At 38.7% G+C, this 14265-nt stretch overlaps 1 long non-coding RNA gene across 1 annotated transcript; it reads left to right on the forward strand.

The window, feature by feature from the left end:
• Nucleotides 1-7187: 7187 nt before the first annotated feature.
• On the forward strand, nucleotides 7188-8571 carry LOC105001273. Its single transcript, XR_826848.1, has 2 exons — nucleotides 7188-7237; nucleotides 7972-8571. It is a non-coding gene; the product is annotated as an uncharacterized LOC105001273 (long non-coding RNA).
• The last annotated feature ends 5694 nt before the right edge of the window (nucleotides 8572-14265 follow it).

Consider the following 14265-nt stretch of genomic DNA (forward strand, 5'->3'; position numbering starts at 1 on the left):
GATGAGAAATTTGTTGACAGTATTACTGAGGCTCCTTTATACATTAGAGTCTTCAATTCTTGCTGCTTTCAAGTTTCTATAGTTTTACTGTTTAATTATAATGTGATTTTCTTTGGAGTTAACCTACTTGGATTTTTTGAGCTTCTTGAATGTGTAATTTTGCTTTTTTCCAGAAGTCATATAAATATAACCATATACAATATAACCTTTCAGACTGACTTCTTTTATTTAGGAATTTGCATTTAGTAATCAATGATGTTTTTCTGGAACTTTCTTCCTTTTTCCGTGATCCAGCGGATGTTGGCAATTTAATCTCTGGTTTGAATTCTGGTTCCTCTGCCTTTTCTAAAACCAGCTTGAACCTCTGAAAGTTCACTGTTCACATATTGCTGAAGCCTGGCTTTGAGAATTTTGAGCATTACTTCACTAGCGTGTGAGATGAGTGCAATTGTGTGGTAGTTTGAGCCTTCTTTAGCATTGCCTTTCTTTGGGATTGGAATGAAAACTGACCTTTTCCAGTCCTGTGGCCACTGCTGAATTTTCCAAATTTGCTGGCATATTGAGTGCCGCACTTTCACAGCATCATCTTTCAGGATTTGAAATAGTTCAACTGGAATTCCATCACCTCTACTAGCTTTGTTCGTAGTGATGTTTTCTAAGGCCCACTTGACTTCACATTCCAGGATGTCTGGCTCTAGGTCAGTGATCACACCATCGTGATTATCTTCGTCGTGAAGATCTTTTTTGTACAGTTCTTCTGTGTATTCTTGCCACCTCTTCCTTCTGCTTCCGTTAGGTCCATATCATTTCTGTCCTTTATCGAGCCCATCTTTACATGAAATGTTCCCTTGGTATCTCTGATTTTCTTGAAGAGACCTCTAGTCTTTCCCATTCTGTTGTTTTCCTCTATTTCTTTGCATTGATCGCTTAAGAAGACTTTCTTATCTCTCCTTGCTATTTTTTGGAACTCTGTGTTCAGATGCTTATATCTTTTCTTTTCTCCTTTGTTTTTCTCTTCTCTTCTTTTCACAGCTATTTGTAAGGCATCCCCAGACAGCCATTTTGCTTTTTTTGCATTTCTTTTCCATGGGAATGGTCTTGATTCCTGTCTCCTATACAATGTCATGAACCTCCTTCCATAATTCATCAGGCACTCTATCTATCAGACCTAGGCCCTTAAATCTATTTCTCACTTCCACTGTATAATCATAAGGGATTTGATTTAGGTCATACCTGAATGGTCTAGTGGTTTTCACTGGGCTGGAAGAAACACAAGCTGGAATCAAGATTGCTGGGAGAAATATCAATAACCTCAGATATGCAGATGACACCACCCTTATGGCAGAAAGTGAAGAGGAACTAAAAAGCCTCTTAAAAGTGAAAGAGGAGAGTGAAAAAGTTGGCTTAAAGCTCAACATTCAGAAAACAAAGATCATGGCATCTGGTCCCAGAACTTCATGGGAAACAGATGGGGAAACAGTGGAAACAGTGTCAGACTTTATTTTGGGGGCTCCAAAATCACTGCAGATGGTGACTGCAGCCATGAAATTAAAAGACGTTTACTCCTTGGAAGGAAAGTTATGACCAACCTAGATAGCATATTCAAAAGCAGAGACATTACTTTGCCAAAAAAGGTCCGTCTAGTCAAGGCTATGGTTTTCCACTGGTCATATATGGATGTGAGAATTGACCTGTGAAGAAAGCTGAGCACCGAAGAACTGATGCTTTTGGACTGTGGTGTTGGAGAAGACTCTTGAGAGTCCCTTGGACTGCAAGGAGATCCAACCAGTCCATTCTAAAGGAGATCAGCCCTGGGTGTTCTTTGGAAGGAATGATGCTAAAGCTGAAACTCCAGTACTTTGGCCACCTCATGCGAAGAGTTGACTCATTGGAAAAGACTCTGATGCTGGGAGGGTTTGGGGGCAGGAGGAGAAGGGGATGACAGAGGATGAGATGGCTGGATGACATCAGCGTCGATGGACATGAGTTTGAGTGAACTCTGGGAGTTGGTGATGGACAGGGAGGCCTGGCGTGCTGCAATTTATGGGGTCTCAAAGAGTCGGACACGACTGAGCAACTCAACTGAACTGAACTGAATCGATGATATCTTTGCGTGGATTGATATTTCCTTCCTTTTTGTCACTGAATAGTATTCCATTCTTTAGGTCTGCTACAATTTATTTATCTGTAAATCTATTGTGGTACAACTTGGTTTTTGCCAGTTCTTGGCAAAATAAAGCTGCTATAAACATTGCTTTGCCAATTTTTGTGTGGACACATTTTGAAAGTAGGTAAATTTCTAGGAGGGCTATTACTAACCATATGGTAAAATTATATTTAGCTCCATAAGTTCTTGAGTCACTGTTCTATAACTTATCCTTTTATAGTTCTTTCAGCTCTGCCAGTCCTCTGTCTAGGCAACAGTTATCTACTTCTTCATGCTAAAGTTTAAAGAGTTTTTCTCCCCAGAATTTTCCACAGCTTAACCTAAGTTTCTTTATTTTCCTTTATGACTTTTTATGGAGAGACCTAATGGCCTATGTAATTTCTCTGTCTTGGAAGACTGTTATAAGAAGTGTCTGATTCATTCAGTTTTTTACCTCATTGTTCTTAATCTCAGTAGCACATACCACACAAGATCAGTTCATATTTTTATTAGGTCTTGAAATCACTCCCTTAAATATTCTGATCCCACATTTAGGGAATACAAAATTAGAATTTATAAAGTCTGTTTGCAATTGAAAAGTTAGTGCTGATGGCTAGCATTTTCTTATAAGGACTTAGCCTGGCATTTGGATAAAATGCCACCAGGAGCAATGTGATATTTAAAACTACAGATTTTCTTACTGTCTTAAATTGTCTGAAATTGAGATGATATAAAAACTCTTTTAAAATGAGGCAAATAACTTCCTCAACCATCAGACACAACTTTAATTTGATGTTTTGTCTCTATTTATTTAAAAATTTATTATTTAACTACTTGTATACTTTCCACAGCCTGTGTCAAATACTTTATATAATTTATTATTTTATTTCTCATAACAGTTAAAAGTAGGTACTGTTATTATTGCTGTGCTATTATCATTACTACCTCTTTTACTAACATCCACTTTTACCTAACTGATCATAGTCTGACCAATTTTAGGATTTCTATCTATCTGACATTTGCAATCTGGACAAACTCTTTCCTCATTATATATTTTTTCTTTTTTTCTAATTGGAATATCATTGCTTTACAATATTGTGCTGGCTTCTGTCATACATCAGCATGCATTAGCCACAGGTATACATATACCCCTCCCTCTTGAAGCTCATCTGAATCTCCCACCCCATCCCAGCCCTCTAGGTTATCACAGAGCACTGGGTTGAGCTCCCTGTGTCACACAGCAAATTTCCACTGGCTATCTGTTTTACATATGCTAATGTATGTTTTCATGCTACTCTCTCAAGTCACCGCACCTACTCCCTCCTCACTATATTTTAAGCTAAGTATGATCTCCCTTTTTTATTTGAACTATTTCATAGGTACATATGACTATTGGGGGCTTGTGGCTTTTTTGTGTATATGTCAATGCTGGGAAGATGGTGAGTTATCATTGTGACTTTTCTTTAGGAAAGATTATATTGAAATGTGATCAAATACGGAGAGAATAACAATAAAACATCTACCACCTCCAGGCCCAACTTTGATGACTGGCCAGAAATGCTGGTATAGAATCTCAGATCTGGAAAGGAGAAAGAATATTTTACCTCTAACTGGGGAATAGAGAAACTTGACCCTTGTAACCTTTTCAAGTAACATGTTAAGATCCTTCACTTGTTAACAAATATTCTTTGGAGATTCTTTTGAAAATAAAAACACAAAAGTAAAAATTATCTGTAACTACATCAGCTAAAGGTAAACACTCTTAGCAAATTATTATATGTACTTCCTGTCTTTTCTTAAGTATATGTTAATCAAAATCTCATCATGCTTTACAAATGATTTTTAAATTATAATTTGAATATTTCTGATAGTATTAACTTTAATGATCTTAAGAATACATATATGCATGTATTGTAACTTATCCAATTCAGCAAGATTATGGAAGGATGGTGAAGAGTGAGCCTTACCTTCAGAAATAAAAGCAAAAAGGGAGAAATTCAAGGATACTTGTAGTTACTTCTCTACAAGCATTTGGAACATTTCACCATAATTCTCATTTACTTATTTTTACTTCTCTATTTTATTGTAGAATCTTAATTATCAGAAATTATTTTGCTCACTAGTAAATAACATAAAGTAGTAAAATGTGGGATAAAATGTTAAAGCGAAAATTAGGCAAAAAGTTTTAAAAATGTTCTTTCCTTTCATTTTTCTTATAATAACGATTCACAGTGAAACCCTCAGAAAGCTAGAGAATGGAGACAGTAGTCTTGTGGCAGCTGTTCATGTGGTTGATCTTGAGGAACTCTTGACTATTCAAGTTTACCACTGTAACCTATCACATGACTGTGGCTGACATGTTGGGGGCACCATGTCTATTGTGACTTTCGTGCTTTGTAATGATTTGTTCTCTTTTTAAGAGAGGTGTCCTCAATGGAATGTCTCCAGATGTGACCAAAGCTGGAGCACCTGGCACTGAAATCCCATTTGACCAGTTAATTCTCAAAATTTTTGATGACAGAAATCAGACATTTCTTTAAGGATTTATGTCTTAGATGTGATATGAAACTATGGGAAGTAGTAACTGATCTGTTGAGTAAAGTTCCTTCTCTTTGTGTTCTGAAATACTCTATATGATCCATTCAGTGATGGCATTGCTTGTAGAGATCTATTCTGAAGGTGCTGTAGTTAATGCCTCTGTCCCTGCATGGTCATGGCCAATGGTTAAAAGCTCTTCCTCACTGATAGGAGGAAAATAATTCAGGAGCCCCAACCTGTTCAACAGACGGGATGTGATGCTGTGTTGATTCAGTGATTCTTTACTTTCTGGAGCTTAGCTAGTGACTATTTCAGAGATTCCTCTTTCTCTTCCTCTTCTCCTCATTCTCATCTTCTTCCTCCTTTCCCATTTACAAAACCACATTCTTGAAAAGCTTCTTGATTATTTGATCAAAAGGAGGAAGGAGATTTAAGCAACATCACTTTAAATGCTTAATTTGCTATTAGTCAGCTCTACTGACTGCAGGCAGAATTTTTTTTAAATATGAAAGGACTAATCAGTAAATGTATTGCCAACATGTCAAGGTACCAAATTGGAGAGCAAAAGGTAATACGGCAAACTAGGGGACTGGAGGGCTGAAGGAAAAGGCAGAATGAGCATGAAAATACATTGTAAAAATTACTGTCTTTTAAAGACCTAAGACATATGTGGAAAGAGCAGAATAAAGTAAATATATCAGATCAGCCCTAAGTTCATATTTTACCTAGATTTCAGACTTTTAGTGCTCTGACCCTCTCTCCCCTCCCCAAACCTACTCTCAGTCACTTATTTGTGATGACATAGTCTTAAATGATATTAGACATTGACTTTTGGCTTCATACAATTTAAACTTGCTATCTGCTTATAGAATGTAAAGGACTTATTTCCTGAGAAAGGAATTTTCAGCACATGACAGTAGTCGAGGGGAGTGTTGGGGTCAGGTGAGATGGAACATCCTGATTCTATTAAAAATATGCTCCCACATTCTACAGTACCATAGCCAGCATTGTAACTTTTTTTGTAAACCAGACAGGGCCCCTCAGCAGCCAAGACCCATAACAAAATCTTCAAGCCCAAAGGGACAGAGGATAGTTTATACCCAAGACTAAAAGGGCAGAAATGAAATCTTTTGATAGAATTTAAGAACATAATAAGGCATTGCTTCCCAAATATTAGTCACTTTCTAAAGGCTTATTATATTTCTCATAATTACACACCACATATATCATAATATTAAAACGTTATTTTAAATTGACTTTAAACTAACTTTAAAATTTTTTAATTTAATAGGTCATAGGCAATACTGTGCATGAAATGGCAGATATATATATATACACACACACACACCCACATGTGCATGCAGGCTAAGTCGCTTCCATCCGGTCTGACTCTTTGTGACCCTATGGACTGTAGCCTGCCAGGCTCCTCTTCCCATGGGATTCTCCAGGTAAGGATACTAGACTGCAGTGATAACCATTTCCTTCTCCAGGAGATCTTCCCGACCCAGGGGTTGAACCCGTGTCTCTTATGTTTCCTGCATTAGCAGATGGGTTCTTTACCACTAGCATTACCAGGGAAGCCCATACTTCCCAGAGAGAGAGAGAGTGAAAAGGGGAGAGAGATGATGAAGACTGGCAACTTCAAAATCTGCAGATCCAAAAACCCTGGTGGAAGTCCATCAAGCAGGGGAATTGTCTCTTACCTGCTGGAGGGTCAGATGTTGTTCTATTTAGGCTTTCGGTAGATTGTTTGAGGCTTATCCACCTTACAGAGGCAACCTCCTTTACTCAGTCCACTGATGAATATTAATCTCATTCAAAAACATTCTTAGAGTAACACCCAGAATAATATTTGACCAAATATCTGGGCATAGGAATCTGCTTGGTTGATGTTCATTATTTGAAGGAGCAAAGCAGTGAAAGGAGGACCCTAGATGTCACCACTTTACTGAATGTGTTTAAGTATCAGGATGGGAAGGTTGGTGAGATGATCTTCAACCTGCACTCAGTCAATTTAGAAGATAGGAAACTTAGATTAGCAGGTCATGGATCAAGGGGAAAAGCATTATAAGAACTTGAAGTAAAGAGAAAGGCGTCACCAAGTAGCTAGGCTCTTTGCAACCCACTATGAACTGCAAAATGGCAACCAGTTCAAGTGGAACAAGGAAAGCAGTTTTATAATTCACAGAACATGAAAGATATCAAAGGGTCTTCATCCCCAAACAAAAATGAGAGGCTTTGATTACAAGTTAGAGAACTCTGCAAATCCTTCCACTGCCCTAAACCGCTGTAACTGAGCACTAAGGTAGGGACTATGAGTCATGAGAACATAATCCAGTGAGGAGATCCTGGGGCAGGACATTTCCTGATTTTGTAGTCCCTACCAAGTCAGTTATTAATGGATTTGCATTTTGGTTGGGAAATGATTGGATCAGCAAGTTTTGGCAGCTCCACTCCCCCCTGGGAGGGGCAGCAAGCCCCAATAAAGAGGCCCTCTGCTGTACCACCACCATTCTCCTGCTACTCAAATCCCGATAGACTGTGGAGAACCTGGTGAGTCTGATTCTTCAGTTCTGCTTTGTTCGTGGGCTTCTGGATGTTGAACTTATGCTGGAGACAGCAAATTTCATGGGTTCAAAGTTATAATCATGGGTTTAATAGTACTTACTGGATGGGAACTTGGAATTTGGGCAAAATCGTATGCTGTATTTATTAGGTTTCTTGTACAAAGATTGAATTCTTGTATTGAAAAAGACATTACTAAGAAGTCTTTAACATTAAGAGGTAAAGAAGAAAGTATTTTTTCCTTTATTGTTATTGTTTTGGTGTCCCTCTGTTGTGATTTCAGAGGCATTTATCCTAGAAAGTATGAGGCCCCTGTATCCTTCCTGGTGGCCCTTTGCTCTGTACACAAGTCATACTTCTGGGACCTCATGAGAGATCATGAAGATAGGAATTGCTTGTGAGCTTGCCCAGGATTTTAGAACTTGTGATGACGTTTTTTGAAGATGTTATTTTCATAAAACGAACCCAAAAGCCATTGCTTTATTCTTTAAAAACCAAGATATTTCCTTTGGAAAAATTATATGAGAAAAGGGAAGGTTTTCTCTGGGCTGATGATATAATTTCCTAAAAGGGAGAGAGAAGCCAGAAATTCATTAAAAGAGATTAAAGAGATTAAAGCACATTCTTAGAGTCTGGATACTATCAGATGGTATTACACAACTTTTGCCATGTCCTTCTATAGCAGTTCTTTCTTGTGAACACTGTCATGTAATTTCTTTCAGATTGTAAGACTCCAAAAAGATGTCTCAGCAGCAGCAGCAGTGCAAGCAGCCCTGCCAGCCACCTCCAGTAGTGTGCCCACCCAAGTGCCCTGAGCCATGCCCACCCAAGTGCCCTGAGCCATGCCCACCTCCAAAATGCCAAGAGAAATGCCCTCCTGTGCCGCCTCCCCAACAATGCCAGCAGAAGTGCCCACCCAAGTGCAAGTAAAAGCTTCAGCTTTTATCTGGATCAGAAAAGGATAAGGACAGTAGTCTCACCTAGCTCCACAGCTCCACCTTCATCTTCTCTTCAAAGCCTATCATGAATACAGAAGAAGCTTCTCCATCCTTCAGCCAGCAATATGCCTGTGGCGATTTCTGACAGCCAGAGGTTTCCTTCCTGAGGCTGCTACACCACTTCCCTCTGGGAGGACAGCTGAGAAAGCATCACAGTTCTTCAGACGGAAGAGCAACAGCTCTCCTCCCAGATTTCATCAGGGAATTCACTCACTGTCCTCTGTGTCTCTCTGTCACCTGGGCAGGGGTTTCTACCAGCTGGGCAATTGTTACTTATCCTCCACTCTTGAATAAACTACAGTTCCTTTGTGTGATGTTAAAAAATGTTTTCTTTCTTTTAAAATCTGCTTTTAGTAATACCATATCATCATCTTGGTTTGTTCCTATCCTTCTTTGATGCCAAGGTTTAGGCTCTCATAAACAGAGTTATCTAAATTTTGAGTCATAGAAAAGATTATTTCTATATAATTTAAAATCCCACCCTATTTTCTTAATGATCACTTCTTGATTGATTTGAGGTACAATTTATGCAATTACTCAGGATTTCAGTCCCTTTGCTAAAATGTGAGGAAAATCATAATTACATTGCAAACTTGTCTGAGGCATAAAACTTACATGACTGTTGTAATTTACTTGGCACAATGCCACCTAAACAAGCACATAAAGAGCACTTGGTGAAGCAGCAGATCAGCACTGTGTGCATCAGCACCCCGTCACCACCATCACCAGCATCACCACCACCACCAGATCGACTACAGCAGCAAAGTGGTGCACACATAGCCAGAAAGCAAGAAGCTTCTTAAACTCTACTACCCTTTCATATTCTGTTCTTTTCCTTTTATAATTTAACCTTATTTTAATGTGACAATACAGACAAATGTCCTTTGCAAATTAGTGAAATATTCTGCATAAAATTAAAGTAGTTCTGAAGACATGGGTAGTACAGGAGAATGGGAAATTAAAACAGTCCTTACCAGACAAGGTGCCACCTCATCTCCATGTGTAAAATCAGCTCCTCTTAATCGAAAAACTTATCACCCTCAAGGTTGTTTTATATTTTTTCAACTATGAAATTACTTTCCTGATTGTTTTGACCCCACCTTTAAAGAACATTGAGGTCGCAATGTTTACTTAGATTTACAAAGTCACTGCTGCTAGGTACCTTGTTTTCTAAGTGATTAGCTTAAGGGTCAATAAGCTGTGAAAAGGGATATGCTCTTTAAGCATTTTGGTCGTAAGTGTCCAGCAACAGAAGAGTTAATTCAGATCATATGCACACACACAAACATACAACAGGCACACGTAAGCACCAGTATTATTCTTAAAAACAGTATTATTTTTAAAAGTTTTCTCATTAAATCATATTGTACCTAAACATATACAAAATCAAGAGGATCTTTGTCTCCTACATTCTTCACTTACAAATCTAGAGGTAAATGACTCTAAGATAATAGAGCTGCAGATGGAAAAAGATTCCCAGATTCCTGCTCAATCCTCATCAGACTATGACATGTGTGAGAAATAAACACTGATATTTTGAACCTGTCTCTACTATAGCTAGTATAATTTGACCTGACATAGAAATCCGTTCTCTGAGGTGGGATGCTCCTGTAATAAATCTTAAAATTATGGCATTCACTTAGAGACAGGGGGTAGTTGGCAAGGTAACTGGTATTGGAACCCACTAACATGGTGATGCATGTTATTTAATGGCAAAACATTTGAAATAATGATTGTCCATGGTAACTTAGGTGGTTAAGCATACGTTGGTTACTTGTTGAATTTACCAGGGTATTTTGATAGACAAATGTTCAGAAAATAATTGTCTGATTTGCAGGCCAGAATAAAAAAAATGAAAAAAATTATAGCTTAGATAGTCAAAAGCTTGTTGAATTAGAAAACTCACCACTTGTAAAGCCCAAAGACAAAGAGATGAGATTAGAAGCAGTTTTGAATTTTACATCCACCTCCAGTTGACTATAATAACAGAGAAAAGAGGAAGAAGTTGTAGTCTTTCTACCTGTGTATCAGGGAACTGTGGAATAGTAGACTAAAGAATTAAAACAGACAAATTACAGCTCAGTTATAGCTTATGCAAACAGATCTTTTATTAAACAGACACTCCCAAGACATGGGAGCAGACCCACTCCGAAAGAGTTATCATAACTATTCCTCTTGGCTTCCCCCTTTTTGTAATTCCCATCTTTTCCTTTCTGGTTGTGCCCTGTACAAAGTGGGCTTTATACCTGCTACCAATCAAGAAAGGGAATGTAAATGGACATACACTCAAGGTCTAGAGACAGTTTCAAGTTACATAACAACAGGCTCTGTTGTGTACGTCTTCCCATAATTCAGCCTGTTATCAGTCAGTTCAGTTCAGTAAAGTGGCTCAGTCGTGTCCGACTATTTGCGACCCCGTGAATCCCAGCACGCCAGGCCTCCCTGTCCATCATCAACTCCCGGAGTTCACTGAGACTCACGTCCATCGAGTCAGTGATGCCATCCAGCCATCTCATCCTCTGTCGTCCCCTTCTCCTCTTGCCCCCAATCCCTCCCAGCATCAGAGTCTTTTCCAATGAGTCAACACTTCGCATGAGGTGGCCAAAGTACTGGAGTTTCAGCTTTAGCATCATTCCTTCCAAAGAAATCCCAGGGCTGATCTCCTTCAGAATGGACTGGTCAGTGTGTTATAATCAGATATATATCCACATAGAATATTTATAAATCCTTAATAGGCTCCTAGCTGCCTGAGGTTACTTGAGGAAGGCCCTGTGGTTAGTTTGTATCCACTGTGTGCCTAGGGCATGCGCAGGAGTTGGTAAATCTCTGTGGTTATTTTGTAGCATATCTGTGAGCTCCTTTGGGCATATCTGGGATGGGGGTTTGGCAACCCACTCCAGTACTCTTGCCTGGAAAATCCCATGGATGGAAGAGCCTGGCAGGCTACAGTTCATGGGGTCGCTACCAGTCAGATACAACTGAGCGACTTCACTTTCACTTTTCACTTTCATGCATTGGAGAAGGAAATGGCAACCCACTCCAGCGTTCTTGCCTGGAGAATCCCAGGGATGGGGGACCTGGTGGGCTGCCGTCTCTGGGGTCGCACAGAGTCGGACACCACTGAAGTGACCTAGCAGCAGCAAGCAGCAGGGATGGGGTTTAGAGATCAGCTTTCCTCCTGGGCCACCCCTAGTTGTTGATGCCTAACTTTCTACCTAACAGCTCTATTATGTTCAGGTGAAAAGGCAGCAAAATAAATGAAGCCACAAAGTTACTTCTAGGAAGGGAACTGAGTGTGGTCCCTAGAACATAGAATGATTGGAGAAATGAAATATATCAGATGTTTAATAACTTTTTGAGGAAATTGATGACTAAATAAACTATGCCCCAAACTAAACAGACTGATTTTTCTGGAACAGAAACCACTTTCTAGCTCTCCGTTCCCCACTTGCCACACTACCCATTTCAGATGTGGTCAGTACAGCGACTGAAAGGAAATAACCGCTGAGATGGTTACAAGGTCCATAGAGAAGAATGGATGAGGGAAGTTCTCTCAGAGGCTAGTATCAGAGCCTAATAGAGCAAGGAGGAAAAGGAACACAGAGATTCCCAAACTTTGTTATTCTGTTGTCTGGTCATTATTCTTTCACCTCCCCTGTCCCCAGTTTTATTAAGGCATAACTAAGATATTACACTGTACGTCTTCACCATGTATGGAGACCATGGCAGCTCACGCCAGTATTCTTGCCTGGAGAATTCCAAGGACAGAGGAGCCTGGTGGGCCATAGTCCTTGGGGTTGCAAAGAGTCGGACACAACTGAGTACCTTTCACTTCACTTCACTGTGTATAATGTGGTGATTTGACATATGTGCATTTTTTTGCGTTTACCACCATTGGGTTACTTAATGCATTAATCACCTCAATAATAACCATTAAGCATGTGGGTGTGTGGCGAGAATGCTTAAGGTTTACTGTTTTAGCAAGTTGCAAGTACAAAACAGTGTTATTAACTGGAGTCACTGTGCTGTACTTCAGACTTCCAGAGCTTATTCATCCTATGACTGAAGGGGTGTTGCCGTTCCCTAGGATCTCCACTTCTGCCCCACCCCTCAGTGCCTGCTAACCACCATTTTGCCCTCTGTTTCTGCGAGTTCTTTGAGTTTGGCAACACATTTCTAAATAACCAATGGGTTGAACGAGAAATAATAAATAAAATTAGAACATACTTTAGGAAAAATTAAAACAGCATACAATAACTTTAATGATACATATAGTGCAAAATAAAAACAGAGAAATTTATGGCTGGAAACATCCATATTACAAAAGAGGAAAGATTTCATATCAATAACCTTTATAGACATACATGCATGTGTGTGGGTTTATGAAAAATAAAAAATTCTAACACTAAATACAGCAAAAATATAAGCAGTTGTTATTTCTTGGAGTTTAATGATGGTACTCTTTTTTTGAACAGCTTTATGCTTTCCTGATTGTATATATTGTGATGTAGTTTCATTTTTACAACTATTCATCATTATATTTAAAAAGTATACAGCAGTCAGTGAAGATGTTGCTGAGCTAGAGGAATATGCTACGTCCCAGCTTCTGGAACATAATTTCTGGTGACTGTTTCAAGTGTCTTTCCTCTTCTTTCTCATTCTCCACTTCTTCCTCATTCTCCACTTCTTCCTCCTTTCACATTACAAAGTCACGTTCTTGTAAAGCTTCCTGATTATTTGACCAAGACAAGTTGGTTGAGAAATTCTTCCTACTGATTGCAGGAAGAATTTAAAAGAATATTAAAAGTTATTTTTAAAAGCATTGACAACCTGTCAATGTACCGTGTTGGACAGTTAAGAGGTATACATTGGGAGTGAAGGGTAATATAGCCAGATAAGGGGTCTAGAGGGTTGAAGGAGAAGACAGAGAATAAGCAAATTGAAACAGAATTTTAAAATCACTGTCTTTTAAAGATCAAAAGCATGTTTGGAAAGAGTTGACGAAAGCAAATGTATCAGATCAGTCCTAAGTTCATATTTCACCTAGATTTCAGAACTTTAGTGCTCTGACCCTCTTATCTCTCCCAAACCTCTCTATTATTTATATCTTAAATGGTATTTTATATTTATTTTTCCTCTCAAAGAATTCAAACCTGATACTTATGGAATAAAAGAGTTTTAAATCCTGACAAAAGAATTTTAAGAACATGATAGCCGTCTAAGGAAGTGTTTGGGTCAGATGAGATGGGACATCCTGATTCATTGAGAATATATTTCCACATTCTACAGTAACATAAAGCTAGCATTGTAAATTTATTCCTAAATCAGACAGGGCCCCTTCACCAGCCACGGCTCACAAGACACAGCTTCAGTGACCAAGGGGACGGCACAGAAAAGAGTATAACTCATGTCCAGGATAAAAGATAGGAACTATAGAAGAACTGTTGACTGCTAAATCTGCGAAAAGCACAAATGAAATCTTTGCCAGGGTTGGAGAACATACTAGGGCATTGTTTCCTCAACTTCAGTCATTCCCTAAAAGTTCATTTTATTTGTCCTAATTACACATCACAAGTATCATATAATGTTAATATTTTAAATTTTCTTTATGCTAACTTTTGGAATTTTTAATTTAATTTTCCATAGTCAGTCATCTACATAAAATGGCAGATGAAATATTCAAATTATATATATATATATATATACACACACACACACACACACACACACACACACACACACAGAGATATAGTAGAGAGAGAGATTATGAATTCTGGAGAATTTGAAGTTTGTAGAGCTGAAAACTTGCTGGAAGTCCATTAGGCTGGGGAATTGTCTCTTACCTGAAGGAGGGTCAGCCTTGTTCTATTCAGGCTTTCAGTGAGGACTACCCACATTTTAGAAGGCAACTTCCTTTACTCAGGCCACTGATAAATATTAACCCCAATCAAAAGCATCCTTTGAGAAAAATCCAGAATAATGTTTGACCAAATATCTGGATATCCTGTGCCAGTCAAG

Source organism: Bison bison, unplaced genomic scaffold, assembly GCF_000754665.1.
Source record: "Bison bison bison isolate TAMUID 2011002044 unplaced genomic scaffold, Bison_UMD1.0 scf7180017864381, whole genome shotgun sequence".
In the NCBI taxonomy this organism is placed as follows: domain Eukaryota; kingdom Metazoa; phylum Chordata; class Mammalia; order Artiodactyla; family Bovidae; genus Bison; species Bison bison.